Genomic DNA, 18689 nt, shown 5'->3' on the forward strand with positions numbered 1-18689 from the left:
CATTCTGTGCCTGATTTACCCAATGATCTTTCCACTGCTGAGGTGCATAACCAAGGAATTATATCAGAGAAGCCCTAAGTGAGAGGGTTACAGAGGAAAATCATTAAGATGCTCTATATTTCAATAAATTGTTTCTTCCATGATAGTTTATATTTGAAGAGATTTTTTTCTCCTTCATGAATTTCCAAACATTTTACAGACATTTAATTAGACTAATCCTCCCATAACCTTTGAGATTAAGTAGGCTACATTATCATCTCTTATTAACAAATGGGGGACCTGAAGGCCAAAGAGCTTAAATCACTTGTGTGAGGTAACGCAGTGAGTCAGTGATGAAGAGGAGAACTAGGAACCAGGACCCTTGATTTCCAATCCACAGCTATTAGCTACTAGACCTTACTGTTCAGTGTCACTTGGGCTTTTGTTGGTATTTCTGGAACAAAAACCTTGAAAATTCAATTCTGTGAAAGAAAGAAGATACAATCTCATGTCCCCATATTTGCTTCAGAACAAAGAGGAAGGCATATCCAGGTCTGATAATGTATTTCTGAGGCAAAGCAACCCACAACATAGAAAAAGAAAAAGAATTGCTTTTTTTCTTTTTTTTTTTTTTTTCAAGAAAGACATAGCTGTTCTTTGCAAGGCTGAATGCCCTTTGAATCTGATTCTAACAGCAAAGGCCCAGCCTGCAGAACAAAACGGCCCCATTCACTTCAAACTAGAGTATTTTTGCTAAACCTTCTTTGGAGAATTCCCAGCTTTGTTTAATAAATCACCAGGGCTTCTCTGCAAACCACCCAGAGGCTGACCCTTATCTCTAGAGCATCCTCAATGTTGCCAGGAGAAACAGAACATTCTCACTGAATTAACTACTGCCATGGGATACGAGACTATTTTGCATCTAAAGAAACACCCTCAAGAAAATGGTTTTTTAAGAAAGAGAGAGCTTTAAGGTGGTTAGACAAACAGAAAGTCTTCCATGGTCAATACAAGCATACTTACTTGGCCATAGGCAGGCCTCAACTGCATTACACGTTAGTCATAACTCATAGAACAATAAACATTCCACACACTGAAAGTTACAGCCGAGATATATTCATCTGCTTTAAATTGTGTATGTTGCTCTGTATTTCCTGATGTTTTTCTGCAGCTACAGTGACCCCAATATCAGGTTTCTGAGGGCCCCACTTTATTTGCTGTGGACACAACTAGAGATTTTGGTGAAGTCCCAAAGGAAATAAAGACCAGCTTCCATGGGACCAGACTCGAGAGAACCTTAGATATCATCCTAAACCAATGGTTCTCAAGGAGTGATTTGAGGACTCCCAGACCCTTTTCAGGGAGGTCTGTAAGGTTAAAACTCTTTTCATAATAATAATCCTAAGATGTTATTTGCTTATTAGAATACTCCCTTTTCTAATTATTTTCCTGCTCTATGGGGGCTTGATTTTCTTCATATGCCTCAACCAAAACAACACATCACAACAGATTGAATTCAGAAGCAGATATAAGGATCCAGCTGTCTTCTATTAAGCCAGACATGAAAAAATTTTGCAAAAATTTGTAAAAGCACAATAGCATTCTTCTTACTAATTCTATTGTATTTTGGAAAATACAGTTATATTTTATTAAAATGTTATCAATGTTACCATGTATGTGTTTATTACTTTTATTATAAATGAATTAATAACTATTTTAAAAATTCATCAGTTTTAATTTCTCACATTGTAAATATTAATAGATATAATCCACTTAAGCAAAGGCTCTTTAGAGTTCTCTTTAAAAGTTTAAAGGGGTCGGGGCAGCTAGGTGGCGCAGTGAATAGAGCACCAGCCCTGGAGTCAGGAGGACCTGAGTTCAAATTTGACCTCAAAGACTTAACACTTACTAGACATGTGGCCTTAGGCAAGTCACTTAACCCCAATTGCCCTGCCCTCCCCCCTCCAAAAAGCAAAAAAAAATGTTTAAAAAAATAGTTCAAAGGGGTCTTGAGGTGAAAAAGTTTGAGAACTGATGACCAAGATGCTCCACAGTCTGGTGGTGAAGTGGACAGAGTACTGGGCCTTGAGTCAAGAAGACCTGGATTCAAATGCAGTATCAGATACTTAATAGCTGTGTGATCCTGTACAAGTCATTTAACCATTGCCTTCCTCAGTTTCTTCAACTGTAAAATGACTATCATCATAGCACCTACCTCACAGGGTTGTTGTGAAGATCAAATAAGATGTTTGTAAGGCTCTTAGTAGAATGCTTGGCACATAGTAGGGTATTTAATAAATCCTTAGGCATATTCATTTTAATTTTTTAAAGACTGATTTTCCTTATCTTAAAGGCACTCCTCACTGTCCTAACCCCTCTTAGATCAGTACGAGGGCTTTGAGCTTTTCCATTATTGGATCTGGGATGGTTTGTCCCTTCTTAGACAACCTAGTTTCCTTTCACCTGCAGGGTTCAGCATATGAATGATGAACCTTCAGACCCCTGATTGTCTTAGCTCAGAACTCCCAAGACACAAAGATCCACCAGCCTCGGTCTCCCTTGTAGCAGGGATTACAAAAGTAGACTACTATGCCTGACAGCCCCCTCATTTTAAATATGAGAGAACTGAGGCCAGAAAATCATTGGCATTTGGATTTAAAACTGGATGGGAAATGAGAGATCATTTAGTCCAATACATTTCATTTTACAGCAGGGAAAACTGAGGTTCCAAGGTGAAGTAAATTGATCAACATGCCACTTAGGCAATAACCAGTATATGAATTCAGGTTTTCCAACTCCAAATTAGATAGAGTGGACAGAGGGCGGGGCACAGAGTCAGAGGACCTGGGGTACATCACAACTCTGACACCTGCTTCATGATCTCAGACCCTCCCTGGGGCTCAGTTTTTTCATTTGTAAAATGAGGGATCTGGGCCAGATGACCTCAATGATACCCTGAGATTTTATGATCCTAAATTACACACTGTCATCAGTAACACAGATGAGGACTCAGAGTAGTCCTACCATAAGCAACATAAGAGCTATCTCACAGGCAACAAGAAATATTGTCCCCGAGTAAGTATGCTTTCAAGTATATCCCACAGGGGGTGGAGTTTACATCAAGGATTTATGAGGTGATCTATAGTGATGGAATGCTTTTAGAGCTACTGCCTGGACAGAATGTAGATTGAAGAACCTGTGTGATCGAGAAGAGAAAATGGTCTCTGAGTTGGTGATTCACAGTGTAAATGGGTATTCTCAGATTTTAACCCTATTGTGTGAGGATCTCTCCTCTCCTCTCCTCTCCTCTCCTCTCCTCTCCTCTCCTCTCCTCTCCTCTCCTTTCTTCTCCTCTCCTCTCTTCTCCTCTCCTCTCTTCTCCTTTCCTTTTTCCTTTCCTTTCCCTCCTTAAGGATTTGATCAGCTTAGTATTCCACTGAAGAGGTAAGTCCTGTGTTTGTGTGCACAAGGGAAAGAGAATTCCAGAAAGTCTACTGGCTTTTGTTTCTCAGGGACTGTGGGAGTAGCTGAGTCAAAATGGGTAATGCTAGTGATTTATCATAAGACATATTCTAGACTGGGCTATTAGTTGCATATTTGATAGATCTCTGTTGAAGCTTTCTCCTTTTGCCTAGAGCCAGGTTGTCAGCCTCTTTTGGCAATGTGGTGAAACCTATGAATCCCTCCTTGGAATGACATTTTAAAATGCATAAAATAAAGTACATAGGATGACAAAGGAAATCAAAGGCTAGTGAAAATAAAGTTGTCGTTTTGTTCCCATCCAAATCCACACACCCCCTTTTGGACCGCAGATTAAGAAACTTTGACCTGTTTCTTTTGCTCAGCAAGTTATTAACAAAGAAGGAGAAATTGGAGGTGGAGAGGAGATGTCATTTTTTTTGTCATTTTATAAAAAGAATTTATAAAAAGAAGAATAATCCTAATATGGCCAACTCCTGTTTCCTAGTGTCAATAAGGAATTACAGATAACACAAAAGCCTCACTTTACTAGATAAAACTACCTCCAATTCCTTTTATCAGAGTCATTGGCAAGCAGCCAAATGACCAATTTGTGTTTACCAGTCCAGAGAACGTAAGTTACTTGAGGGCGTTTTTTGTCTTTGTATCTTCAGCACCTAATATAGTACCTAGTGTATGGCAGGCCCTTAATAAATGCTTATTGATTCATTGATTGATCATGCAGCTTGTGGTTCAGTATGAGAGATCCTTTGGGGCTAGCTAGCAATGCACATAGTCAGAAATTTTCCATTTTCCATTGTATAACTTGGTCTTCCCCACTAAACGTGCTATTGTTGTCATTGAGATGTGTGTTCTGGTGTCCTCGTACCACAACTCCTACTTTTTTCCCCTCTTTCACAGCCTATTTATTTTTTAAAATTCATTTTCTTTTTAATTTGTGAAATAAAATAACCATTTCCATAACAAAATATAATTAAAAAAATGATTGCCCATGAAACTGCAAATATATTACATACAACTTGCTTTTAAATATAGTTATCATGGAAATTTCTTTCCTTTCCTTTTTTTTCTTCCCTCCCCCCCCACCCTAGAGATGTCTACCATTATACAAACAGGTGTGTGTGTATGTGTGTGTGTGTCTGTGTAAAATTATTCTATATATACACTTCTGTTTATCAGTTCTTTCTCTGGATGCAGATAGCATCTTTCTGCATATAGCCTTTATTTTTAATTTGTGTATTTATAATAGTCAAAATGATCTAGTCAGTCAAAGTCATTCTTAAAGCTGTATTGCCAGGGCAGCTAGGTGGCACAGTAAATAGAGTGCTGACCCTGGAGTCGGGAGGACCTAAGTTCAAATTTGGGCTCAGACACTTGACAATTACTAGCTGTATGACCTTGGGGAGGTCACAATCCCAATTAGATGGTATCTAAGGTTCTCTCAAGGCCCTTTGGCTTCCCACTTCCAAAAAAACAAAATTGTATTGCTGTTATTGTATACAATGTTCTCTTGGTTCTTCTCACTTTGCTCTTGGCCGTTTTGTGAGCCCCAGCTTGTGTGGCCATGAAGACACTTAGTGGAGCATACCCGACACAAAAGAAGACCTCTACAGATGTCCCCATAACTTCAAACTTGCTTAGAATAAATGTTCATTTTGCTGAAGCAGTTCTCAAACTTTTAGCAGCTGACACATATATTCCTGTTCACAACACAGCCCAAAGCTGGTTCCAGGCAGCAGTCCCCTAGGGACACAGGGTACATCCAGGGATGCTGTGTATTGGGGCCCTGCATTGGTAAACAAGGGCTCTCACAGTAGCATATATCTCTGCCTTTAATTTAGTCACCACTCAGAGCTGCTGCTGTCTGCCATAGGGATGCTGTCCTTTAGACTCAGACAATGCCATTACTAACAGTATTATATTCTGCATTTATGGAGACAGCTGAACACAGGGATGCTTCACAAGCAAATCGGCTATCATCTGGCTTTTGTTTGCACCATACAAAAGTCTGAAGCAATCAGGAAATAAAATACTTTAAAAAATGCTTTTGAGGGAAAGATTTTAAGAAATCCAGCATTTACCCTTACATAAGCTATGAATTAAGAGGGCAGGAGAAAAAGATTTCCTATGCTTCTAGTTTTCATTTTATTCTTTTAGCCTTGTTGGATCCCAGAGTTCCTCTGGAATCTGGAGAATAAGATAAGAAGGTGACAGTGGCATAAGTCACCATGTCTATATCACTCTGGAACTTTGGTGTATACACTAATTCACATTACATCCTCTCCTTATCTTGTCCATTTCTTATACTTGCCATGCCACGAAGAGTCTACCCAATGAGTTGGAGATATTCCTTAATATCTTAGTAGGTACCAAGGAAACAGGTAACACAGGCATATGTTTCCCTTAATTTCTTTTTAATTTATTTTATTTTCAATTCATGGAGCAAAATAAGCATCTCCCATAACACAGTACAATAAAAAAGATGATTACATATGAAACTGCAAATCTACTAGGTACGACTTGCTATTCCCTCCAAATATATAACAAAGTTATTGTGTAAATTTCTTTTTTTTCCCTTTTTTTCTTCTCCCCCCCACCTCCTCCCTAGAGATGGCTATCACGAGACACAAATATATATATATATATATATGTATATTTATATGTACATATGTACATATATGTGTAAAATTATTCTACGCATGCTTCTATTGATCAGTTCTTTCTCTGGACACAGATAACATCTTCCTTCATATGTCCTTTATTTTTAATGTGTATTTATTATACTCAAAATGATTCAGTCACTCAAAGTTGTTCTTAAAACAAGATTGCTGTTCCTGTATACAGTGTTCTCTTGGTTCTGTTCACTTTGCTATTCATTATTTTGTGCAAGTCTTTCCATGCCTTTCTAAGATCACTGGCCTCATTTCTTATAGAACAGTAGTATTCCATCACTCCCTTAATTGTTGATACATGGCCAGGCCACATCCTTTCCTAGTCAAACACATTATTGATAATGATTTAAATGCTTTTTTCTGAGCATGAGTCATTATGGCTAACGTCCCATAAACTACTTCACTCCATCCTTGGTCTTTCCACTGCCCAGGGGACAATTGATCATTTTGGTTATTTTTTTGAGGAATTGATAATTTGTGATTTGTAGCCACAAAATATCCCCAGGAGAATATTTGCATAAAGAAGATGGAATTAGGGGAGTGGGTCAAAGCAAGTAATTGCAATTCATGAAAATATGGTGAAATTTTCCAAAAGTAGTATCATCTGATCTACTGCTGCTCAGTTCTGTCCCAGGAGCATAAAAGTTCTTTGGGGGTATGGAACTTTGGGTCTATATTCCCAGTGCCTTGCAGGTACTTCACAGGAGCTTGTTGAATTGAATTAAATCTGTATCAACTATCCAAATTACACATGTTGATGAACCAATTTGACTGGACTTCTAGTCAAGTTGAATGTATTAGCCTGTGCAACTAATGTTTTTCATCCACTTTGTTTTTCTGCCATTAATAGTTCAATAAGTCTCTTTCAGAAGGTATTCAGTTGTGACATGGACCCGTCTCAGGTCATTTTCTTGATAGTTTAGATTGGATATCAGAGTGAATAAGATACTCCTGAGTCATTCAGCAGTTTACAAAATTTACTTACGCAAAGCAGAAGACGTTCAACAAGGATATTTAGCGAGGATATCACATTGATTCAGCTAGACAGAATTTCCTAATGTTGGTCATGTGTGTCTGCCTATGGTCAGCAGCCTCAGAGAGACCCCTGGAATTCATCTGGGTAGACATCCAGGAGATGGAGTGGCTAGAATGCTTTACTTAGAATGAGGAAGACCTGAATTTGAATCCTGTTTTAGTCACTTATTAATTATGTGATACTGGCTAAGTCCCCTAACTTCTCTCGCTCTGTTTCATCATCTGTTAAATGGGGATAATAATAGTACCTACCTTTTAGGGTTGTTGTTAAGGATCAAATGAAATAATATATATAAAGCACTTTGCAAATCTTAAAATGCTATGTAAATGTATTTTGTACTTGGGCAACCAGGAAGCCATGGCAACAACTTAAGCCATTCCTCTTAGCCAATCAAGTTTCAAGAAGAGTTTCCATCTCTTAAGAGAAAAAAATAACCCAACCTAGAAAGGGTAGGGACTTAGAAAAAGCTGGCCTGTGGTTTAATTGTTTAGGGAATTCCCAGATGAGAAAACTCCCTCTACCAATTGATCAATCCATCAATAAACATTGATTATAATCTACCATGTGCCAGCCACTGAGCTAACCACTAAAGATACAAAAAGAAGAGGCAAATCCCTGTCCTCAAGGAGGTTACAATCAAATGCAGGTTGGCACTTTCTCTGCAACATAGAGTCTTACAGACTTCTCAAGGGCACTGAAAGGTTAGTTGAATTGTCCATAGTCAAAAAGAATCAATGGTGAAACTTGAAATCAGATCTTCCTGGCTCCAAGGCCATCTCTCTATCCATTAGATATATTTTAAAGTCTACAAAACATTGTTACATGAATTATCTCATTTGAGCCTCTAAACCATCCTGTGAGATAAGTACTACAGTTAGTATGGTTCCCATTTTGCAGATGAGGAAACTGAGGGTCAAAGAGATAAAGTGATTTTGATTATGTATTTTGTATCTGTAGCAAGATTTCAACTCAGGTCTCTCCTGACTCCAACTCTAGTACTCTTTCCATTGCCACCACTCTCTCTACCCTCCCCATTGATAGGAAATCATCTTATTTGGACCCTCTGCAGGACTTCTTCTAGAACACTGGTAAATAAATACCTTATTTCACATCTCACTCAACATCAATATTTTGCAGATTGATGAACAGTCCTAACTATGGAGCTTAGCTATAGCTATCTGTTAATAGTCTATAATTTTAAGTATGTCAGATGGTGTCTTAACATACCACAGAACCCATGTCTTAGGAGAGCTTTCAAGACTATATTTTTGTTCTACTGAGCCAAAGGGCTTTTTTAAAAAATCAATGAACAATAGACATAGTACCATTTTATATTCTCTGAATGTCTCAGTCAGTTGTGGGACCATAAATGTGTGCCCTGCTGTAGAAAATTATCTGTGACAGCCTACTTGTTATATCCTCATTTTTCCATCATGGATATCTTGCATGTATGGATCATTTTCCTAAAGATTTTGGAAGAAAACAGGCACCTGGATGAATCTTTCCTCATAAATTCTAGGTTGCCTCTTTTCATGTGCAGTAAAAATATTGTCTGTGATTTTTTCCATTCTTTAAGAGCCTCTTTTCCTTAAGAGAATTGCAACTAGGTTGGAGCAATCAGACCTTTGTCCCAGGGAGGAAAGTTTCCCAAGGGCAAGAAATTTGCCTTAGGATGAGAAATTTAAAGGTTCTCTGACAATTGATTTGTTCCTCTAAGGAAGAAAGAAGGGGTGATGCCTAGTGGTAGGTTATAGACCAGTGACAGGGCAGAGGCTAATCATAGTGGTATGTAGGGAATTTATTTATTGCCAAGTCGACCTGGTGATAACAAGGGTGAGAAGGGAGGTAGGAGCAGGCTCTAGTTGGGGGAGCCGCTTGATCATTTCTTGAGGTTCCTTAAGCAAAAGCTGAAGACAGGTGGGACTCAAGCTCTGGCCCTGTCTTGGAATGACTAGTCACCTGGTTGATGATTTTCTCATCCATATCACCATTTCAGGAAGGGTTCCTCATGCTTTACCTCACTTGTGCCTTGATTCAGTCTCCAGACTTCTCCTCCTACTGTATCTCAACCTCTGTGCTCCCATATAAAGACTTCCTTGTGGGGGCGGAGCCAAGATGGCGGAGTAGAAGCACGACCCTCCCGCAGCTCTGGCTTCCACCCTCCCCAATCCATGTAAAAAGGGGACTCTAAACAAACTTTGGAGCTGCAGAACCCACAAAATGACACAGAAAAGCTAACCTCCCGCTGAGAACAGCCCGGCAGGCCGGCAGGAATCGGCCACTGCAGCGCTCTGGGAGCCGAGCCCAGCACCACACTGAGGCTTTAGCCCCGGGGTGGGCCTGACCAGCCGCCAGCCAGAGGGACTCCAGATCAGCAGCAGCTGTGGCCGTTTCCAGATTTATCAATACATAGATGCGAAGGACAAGGTGAGAGGCCAGTACAGTCTGGACTTTGGGACCCAGTAAGTGGGAGTGCATGGCTTTTACCCCCAGGGCGAGAAACCGCTGAGACACCGGCACAGCCTGCCAGCGCCACGTGGCGGCTTCAGCTCCTGGCCTGCAGAGTGTAGGGGGACCAAGCACCAGTCTGAGGGGTCATCGCTCTTGCTTTAACCTGCTTGGATCTGGATTGAAGTCTAGGGTGGAGGTCCTGGTGTGTCCAGCTTGCCAGAGCGTGTGGAGACGTCAGAGAGGGCACCCATCTAATACCTCCGGCAGCTGAGAAAACCCCAGCATTTCGGACGAAAACTCCCCTGTCTGGTGGCAGAGTCCTACTGTGGCAAAAAGCCCAAAAGTCAAATCATTGAGTGGCAAAATGAGCAGGCAAAGGAAACAAAGCAGACAGAAGATTCCAACAATACACTCCTATTTTGGGGACAAAAAGGAGCAAAGCATGGAACAGGAGGAAAACAGTGAAGTCACAACTCCTGCAACAAAAGCTTCAAAGGAAAATACAAGCTGGTTACAGGCCATAGAGGACCTTAAAAAGCAGATAAGAGAAGTGGAGGAAAAATTGGGAAGAGAAATGAGAACAATGCAAGAAAATTATGAAATGAGAGTCAACAGCCTGACTGAAGAAAATAATACCTTAAAAAACAGACTGACTCAAATGGCAAAGGAGGCTCAAAAAGGCAATGAGGAGAAGAATGCCTTAAAAAGTCGAATTTGCCAGATGGAAAAAGAATCTCAAAAGCTCACTGAGGAGAATCATTGCTTCAGAATTAGATTGGAGCAAATGGAAGCTAATGACTTTATGAGAAATCAAGATGCTGTTAAACAGATCCAAACAAATGAAAGAATAGAAGGCAATGTGAAATATCTCATGGGAAAAACCACTGACCTGGAAAATAGATCCAAGAGAGATAATTTAAAAATTATTGGACTGCCTGAGAGCCATGACCAAAGTAAGAGCCTGGAAAGCATCCTCCAGGAAGTTCTCAAAGAAAACTGCCCTGATGTTTTAGAACGAGAGGGCAAAATAGAGGTTGAAAGAATCCACCGATCACCTCCTGAAAAAGATCCCAAAAAGAAAACTCCTAGGAATATTATAGCCAGGTTCCAGAATTCCCAGACTAAGGAGAGAATATTACAAGCAGCCAGGAAGAAACAATTTGAATATTGTGGAAACACAATCAGGATAACCCAGGATCTGGCAGCTTCTACACTGAGGGATCGAAGGGCCTGGAATGTGATATTCTGGAGGTCAAGGGAGCTGGGATTGAAACCAAGAGTCACCTACCCAGCAAAACTGAGTATCATGTTTCAGGGGAAAATATGGTCATTCAGTGGAATACAGAACTTTCAAGCATTCTTGCTGAAAAAACCAGAGTTGAATAGAAAATTTGACATTCAGATACAAAAAGCAAGAGAAGCATGAGAAGGTAAACAGGGAAAAGAAATCATAAGGAACTTATCAAAGTTGAACTATTTTTTTTTTAAGCAATCGGGGTTGAGTGGCTTGCTCGGGGTTACATGGCCAGTTGTTGTTTCTGGGTGTGGTGCTGGGTGTCTGGGCCCGGATGTGATCCGGGTCGTCCTGGCACTGGGGCCGGTGCTCTTGCTTGCTGAGCCACCTGGCCAAAGTTGAACTATTAACATTCCTACATGGAAAAACAATAATTGTAACTTATGAAACTTTTCTCAGTAGTTGAAGGGATTAGAGATATATATGTGTATATATATATATATATATATATATATATATATATATATATGTGTGTGTGTGTGTGTGTGTGTGTGTGTGTGTGTGTGTGTGTCTTTATATGAGGGTATGCGGGCATATGAATACATATGTGAATGTGTGTATATACGTTTACAGGTATACATAGATAGAGGGCATGGGACCAATTTAACAGGAAGGGATTATACTTAAAAGGTGAAATTAAGAGGTTAGAGGAATATAATGATAGGAGATGGGGAGAGACAGAGTGGGGCAACTATCTCATACAGAAGAGGCAGGGGAAAATGGTTACAATGGAGGGGAAGAATAGGAAGGCAAAAGGGAATGGGTCAACCTTATTCCTATTTAATCTGGCTTGAGGAGGGAGGGAAATACACACTAAATAGGGGATCTCACCCTCCAGGAGAATAGGGGGGGGAAGGGGATGTGAGGGGGGATGATGGAAGGGAGGGCAGGCTGGGGGGGAGGGAAGTTGGAAGCACCCACTTTTGAAAAGGGACAGGATCAAAGTAGAGAATAGAACAAGTGGGAGGTGGGATAGGAGGGAGGGAAATATAGTCAGTCTTTTACAATACATCTACTATGTTATTGTTTTGCATTAGCCGCACATGTACAACCTATACTGAACTGCTTGTCTCCCCAGTGGGGGTGGGTGGCAGGGGGGGAAGGGAATGAATCTGGAATTGAAAGTTTTAAAATCAAATATATGTATATATATATATATATATATATATATATGTGTGTGTGTGTGTGTGTGTGTGTGTGTGTATATATACTATTATTAATACCATCTTACATGTTATTAAGGGAAATAAAAGATACACAGGCACTGAGGCATAGAAATCCACTGGAAAAGTTGAAACAGGTGTGGGAGAGAATATGGGAGAGAGCAGATTGGAGGTGGGGATATCCTGTGGGACTGCTGTTTTGGGGGGATGGGTGGGGGAAAAATGGGGAGAAAATTTGTAACTCAAAATCTGGCGGAAACGAATGATGTAAATCAGAAGTTAATAAAGCATTAAAAAAAAAAGACTTCCTTGTATTTGTATACAATGTCTGGCACAAGATACTTCTCTTTTTCACTTTATACTTAGACTTAATTCTTTATCTATCTACCTATCTGTACCTATCTTTCAAACTCTCACCTATCTATCTAGCCTATATCTGTCTTATCTATCATTTCTTTTTCTTATCTATCCTATCTATGTCTATCTTGTCTGCCATTCTGTCTATCTATCCTATCTGTCTTGTCTATCTATCTCTTTGCCTATCATTTATTTCTGTCATATAAATGTCTGTCTGTCTGTCTGTCTGTAGGGAGGCCTGGTCCTGGTCTAATAAGTCAGTTCCCTTGGTGCCCCCTTGAGGGACCACCTAGCAGCATTTCTAGCATTCTGGGAAAAGTGGGCAATGTGGGGATCACAGGCAGGCTGGGAAAATCATGTGAGGAATGGAAACATTCCAGTGCATGTGGGGTTGGGGAGAGAGGCGAAGGAGAACAGACATCCCAATATAATTGAGCCCTAAATTCAGATGGGGAAAAAAAGAAAATCTTTGAAGCGCATCAGCTTATAACAACTAGTCTTTCCAAAAGAATTTGGCTGTAATGAGACAGCAAATGATGAGACTGTATGATGCAGCAGGTTCAAAACATTGACTCTAGATTCCCAGGTTCTGAGTTTGAATTCTCTATGTATGATTTACTACCAGGGTGACATTGGACAAGTCACTCTGGTTATCCTGTCCTTTGTTTCTTCATTTTGCAAATGATGGCATCTCTGTGAGGAGGGTATAGGGTTGGATTCAGTGCGGTGCTGGGGGCAGTTCACCAGAAATGCTTGAATTCTCCAGTGTTTGAGTTTTTAGCATCTTCTCAGAGTGGTCTGCTGAGGGATGGGGGTGGGGTGGAGGGCACTGCAGGGAAGTGACTCTCCCAGAGAGCCATTCCTTATTAAAACAACAAATTATAAGGAGAACTAACAAGCACATCAGAAAAGTATGATCAAATATGCAATATTCCACACTCATAGTTCCCTACCACCACAAAGAAGGAAGGAGAGGTACTTTTTCTTCCCTTACAGCTATAATCTATGAAGAGTTTGTGGTCTCAGCCTCCGTGCGAGGTAGATGTGATTGTTGTCATTACCTCATCACTGAGAAGGAACAGTATTAGTCTTTCTTTAGAAATTCTTTCACTATCATAGATTCTCCATTTACTGCATGGACTATCTCCTCTTTGATTTTCTTTATGGACATTATAGGGCTCCCTATAGGGTTTGCCTTGGACAAAATTAGAAAGTATCCTCTTTGTTTCCTTCATATTCTTCCTATCTCTTTTCTCCTTTTTTAAAAAAATAATTTATTTTATTTTTAATTTATGGGATAAAACATTCTTCCTATCTCTTTTTTTCTTGCCAACAACCCGACCCCATCCTCCAGTCACTACTACCTATTCCTTGTCCCATTCCTGTCAAGTATCAGCTAATTAAAGAATTTTTCAGAAATGGGATATATGGTGCGTGTCTTCCTAAGAATATTTTCATTTTGATAGGGTAATCTTGAGGACAAAATAGAAGCCAGTAGAGTCTATTTATAATTCTGTGTGTGCTGCGCTGCCCCCTGAGAACTATGTCATATATCCCTGGCACCTTTGACATCAGACCCATGACGATGCCTCATTTTTCTGTTACCCAAGAACCAGCCAACTGGCACTTTGTATTGGGTTTCCATCCCCCTATTTCCCTAGGTTTCCCAAATAGCTCACCATAAGAACCCCTCCTGTATTTCTTCTTTACAGATCTCCTACCCCTGCTTCATGATAATGTCATACCAATGCCTTAGGTCTTTTAAAAGTGCCTTTTTCATTATGGCATATGAATATGATGGAATATTACTGTGCTGTAAGAATGATGAATATGTTCACTATAGAGAAGCATGGACAGACGTACATAAACTGATGCAAAAGGATCAAGAAAATGGTATCCAGATTGACTGCAGCAATTTAAATGGATTAAAAAACAGCCACAAAACAATAGCGAAGGAATGGGGTAAAATTACAAAGACCAAGAACAGATACATGGGATGAAACAGGAGCACAGTAAAGCAGAAGAATTACTTATGCAACTTTCTTTTGGAAAGGACAGTTCGTTCTAAGAGGAAGCTAATAGCACTACAAGGATTAACATGTATGGCGTCTACGCACCAGATCCAATGCCGCTCAATAAGCAATTTCCAGATGCAGATGTAGTAGCTAGAAGAGCAATTCCTGCATTTACTTATTAATCAACCTTAATAACAAAATAAACTCAATAAACCTACTAAACTTTTATTAAAAAAAAAGACCAAGAACAGCCTCCAAAAAAGATACAATGCCACACATCTCCACATGCCTTTGCAGAGGTAGGGAATCCATGGTTATGGAACATTGTGAATATGGTCAGATTTTTTTTGATGTATTGTTTCTTTTGGTTGATTTTTCTCTTCTTTATTTGTATTGAAAGCAAGAGAGAGTTAGTAAAGGATGGATATAATGTAAAATTCAGGCAATGTAAAAAACAAAGATATCAATAAAATTTCTTTCCCAAAATGGCATTCTTTTTAACAAAGCAATAGAGTAGAAACATATAAAGTGGGACTGCTAGGCTAGAGGACAGAGGGGTGATGACACAGAAACAGATGGAAAGCATAATGGTTTCACAAGTTGCAATAGTTCTTACATTTTAAACCTAGTCCTTAGCACTAACTGCAGGACCTTAGATAGCAGCTGCCCAATCTCCAACATTTTTTTGATGGAGAGCCAGATGGTTTCAAAGGCCTTGCCTCCTACATTCCTGTTTTTTTTTTTAGCAGAAAATTCATCCACCAAACACCCAGTTTTCTTTCCTGCACCTTTCATATATTCTTCTCTTATAAACCTAAGATTGTATGTTAATCCAACCTCTTCTTTCTTGAAAGGGAAAAAGCTTCCCCCTGGAGCTAAATTATAGAGTACCACCTGCACATTTGGCCAGAGCCATGAAGGGCAGACTGGGAGGAAGAATGCTGATTTTATTTACTTTATAAACTGTACAATGTAATAAACTAGTAAACCTAGAGAGAAGCTGAACTGTTTTTTAAAGGCTTTTTTTTATCATATGCTGGTTTGACATGCTGTTGTTCCTTATGCATGTAATACCCTCCCTACTCAGCTTTGCATCTTCTGTCAAGATGCAGTTCAACCACCCCCTTCTACACGAGGCCTTTCCTGATTCCTTCAACTAGGAATGCCTTCCATTCCAAAACTCCTGTATTTAACCACTTTGTATTTATTCCCTTTATATTTAATCTTTTATTCATACATACTTGTATATGTGAGGCAGTTAGGGGCAACCAATAACCAAACCTGGACTTGGAGTCAGGGGAACCTGAAATCTAATCTTGTTGTCAATTACTTACTAGATGTATGAACTTGGCAAATCATTTAACCTCAGCCTGTTTTTTTCTTCCTTCCTTCCTTCTTTCCTCTTCTTTTCTTCCTTCCTTCCTTCCTCTTCTTTTTTTTCTTCCTTCTTCCTTTCTTTCTTTCTTTCTTTCTTTCTTTCTTTCTTTCTTTCTTTCTTTCTTTCTTTCTTTTCTTCCTTCCTTCCTTCCTTCCTTCCTTCTTTCCTTCTTTCTTTCTTTCTTTCTTTCTTTCTTTCTTTCTTTCTTTCTTTCTTTCTTTCTTTCTTTCTTCCTTCCTTCCTTCCTTCCTTCCTTCCTTTCTTTCTTTCTTTCTTTCTTTCTTTCTTTCTTTCTTTCTTTCTTTCTTTCTTTCTTTCTTTCTTTCTTTCTTTCTTTCTTTCTTTCTTTCTTTCTTGCAATCAGGGCTAAGTGACTTGCCCAGGATCACACAGCTGTTAAGTATCTGAAACCAGATTTAAATTCAGGTCCTTCTGGCTCCAGGGCCTGTGCCCTATCCACTTCACCACCTAGCTGCCTCCACCCTCAGTTTCTCCATCTGTAAAATGGGGGTAATGAAAGCACCTACGTCACAAAGTTGTAAAGATCAAGTGAGGTAATAATCTGAAATATTCTGAAAACTTTAAAGTACTAGAAAGTCAAACGTTAGTTCTAAGCAAAGGTTTGCTGGTATGGAATATTCTCCAAATATGCAGCACAAGTTGGTTATGTTTGTCTTTGTGCACATCTGGCATAATTTTTGCTCTCTTTAGAAACATCTGCAGCCGTCTCAGGCCAACAAAAGTGGTTGCTTGCCAACACTCAGGTCCCATGTGATCAAAGTCATAATGGTTAGTTGGATAGCACCAACTGATCCTGAGGTCATGATGGCTACCCCTGCTTTTTTTACTTCCCCTGAAGCACAACAGATTCTGCTCCAGCCTCTTATTTTAACTCTCTGTGTATCTTTCTGTTTCAAATGTGCTTCTTATAAACAACATATGACCGGATACTGGTTTCTAATCTGTTCTACTGTCTTCTCTTTCATGGCTGAGCTCATCCTATTCACACTCATATTTAAGATTGCTGTGCATTTTCCTCCATCATTATTTTCTACTTATTCCTCTCTTCCCCCTTCCATGCTTCCTCTTTAAGAATTTGTTTTGCTTCTGACCACTGCCTCCTTTAATATACCTTCCTTATTCTCCACCCTCCTATTTGTTTTAAACCCCCTTCCCTCCTACTTTTCTGTTGGGTATTGAATTTCTATATCCAGTTGTGTATATAAGTATTCTTCCCTCCTTGAACCAGTTCAGATGTGAGTGAGGTTCAAATGTTGCCCCTCTTGAGCGGTTCCCTCCATTATATAAACTCTTTCTTGAGAATCACATTTACATGACATAATTTCCCCCATTTTTCCTTTCTCTTACCCCCCCCCCCTTTAGTGTATTCCTCTTCCCTACCCTTCCATTCTTCTTATGAGATCATTCAAACACACCCAGGCTCTCTAAGGACCCTTGTGATTATAAAGTTCTGAGCTGTTACATGTATCATCTCCCCACATGATAACACAAACAGTTTAACTATGGCTGTGTCCCTGTGGTCAGTCATAGCTACCCCTTTCCTACCTAGATCTGTGATGTGGAACTTTGTAATGGGTGGCACCAATTCTTGCTCCCAGAACTAGTTCAGGGTTCCCCTAGGGTCTCTCTGTTTTGGTATTTTGTGCTGTGGTACTCTATCTCAGTTCCCTTTCCATCCCTTGGTGTCAGGACCAGGTGCTCCTGGTCCACTGTTGGTACCATGCCATGCTCCTGACCAGTCCCCATCCCAGTGTCTACAGACCTTTTCATCTATCTTCCTGAACTGCCTTGGGCTGGAAAAAATGAATCACTTTGACTTTTTCTTGACTTTCTTAACCAGAATTCAGGTTGGAATGTTTTCTAGGTGTTTGTAGAGGAGGTATATTGGGGAGAGGTAAGGAAAAATGCTGACTCTTATTCTGCCATTTTGACTGCTCCTGAAGCAATTATTCTTTTCCACTTTACTTGTATTATGCAAAGGAGCTTGGGCTCTATAGTGCTAATGCAATATTCACAGCACCTATGAACACTATAAATATACCTGCATGGTACTCAGTCACAAAATATAACAGACTCTCCACATAGAAAACAGAAGCAAAATATTTATTCAGACACCAGAAAACCTAATCCCAAAACCAGTAAGCCAATTCCATCATAGTGGCAAAGAAGTTCATAAGCCACAATAGCCAGAGAACCATAGCATTCTTTAGCCTTCTGTAATGTAATACCAAGCAAAGGCAACTTCCCAGGTTCGAAATACCAGCATAGGTGCTCTCTATTTTATTCAGTAACAAACCCAGAACAGAGAAGATCAAAACATGACATCATTCAAAATACAGTATTTACTAAGTATGATTAAATAATCTCCAAGTACTACCCCACCCCAGGACCTTCCAATCATTCAATCAATTACAAAGTCTCTGTTCTAAATATTTCTCCACCCCTAGGCTATACCTTAATTAAGTCCACCACAAAGCCCCTCTTCTCAAATGGAGATTAGTTTCCAAACATAAGTAAAATACATTCATTTGCTCAACCATAGAACACAAAAAGGTCAAAAGTTCCCCACCCCTGGATCACAATTGAATCTACCCCAGAGTTACATCAAGTTTAAACACAGCACTTAATACCCAAATGGAGGTCTTTTCTTCATCTTGACACGAGGCAAGTTCTCAGCAATCTTAGTTCCTGGAGAGACAAGGCTTAGCAAGGCCATAAGATACATTGCCAGTCCCTTCATGAATTTATCCTCTGTCTGTAGAACAGCCCTAGAACCCCTGAACACATTAGCAAAGCCCTCTCCCAGGATTTCTGTAAACATACAACAAGAAAATCCTTCTTCA

At 39.7% G+C, this 18689-nt stretch overlaps 1 long non-coding RNA gene across 2 annotated transcripts in view; it reads left to right on the top strand.

Moving 5' to 3' along the window:
• The first annotated feature begins 3133 nt into the window (after positions 1–3133).
• Positions 3134–18689, top strand: part of LOC138147490 (uncharacterized) — a 59308-nt gene continuing 43752 nt past the window's right edge. Inside the window, exon 1 of one of the 2 annotated variants that reach the window (XR_011164821.1) lies at positions 3134–3223. This is a non-coding gene — a long non-coding RNA (uncharacterized lncRNA). The remainder of the gene's footprint in view (positions 3224–18689) is intronic. The other variant, XR_011164822.1, reaches the window with a different exon arrangement.

The sequence above is a fragment of the Petaurus breviceps genome, unplaced genomic scaffold, assembly GCF_028583685.1.
Source record: "Petaurus breviceps papuanus isolate PSGF00001 unplaced genomic scaffold, PetGlider_PUasm1.0 90792, whole genome shotgun sequence".
Classification (NCBI taxonomy): Eukaryota; Metazoa; Chordata; class Mammalia; order Diprotodontia; family Petauridae; genus Petaurus; species Petaurus breviceps.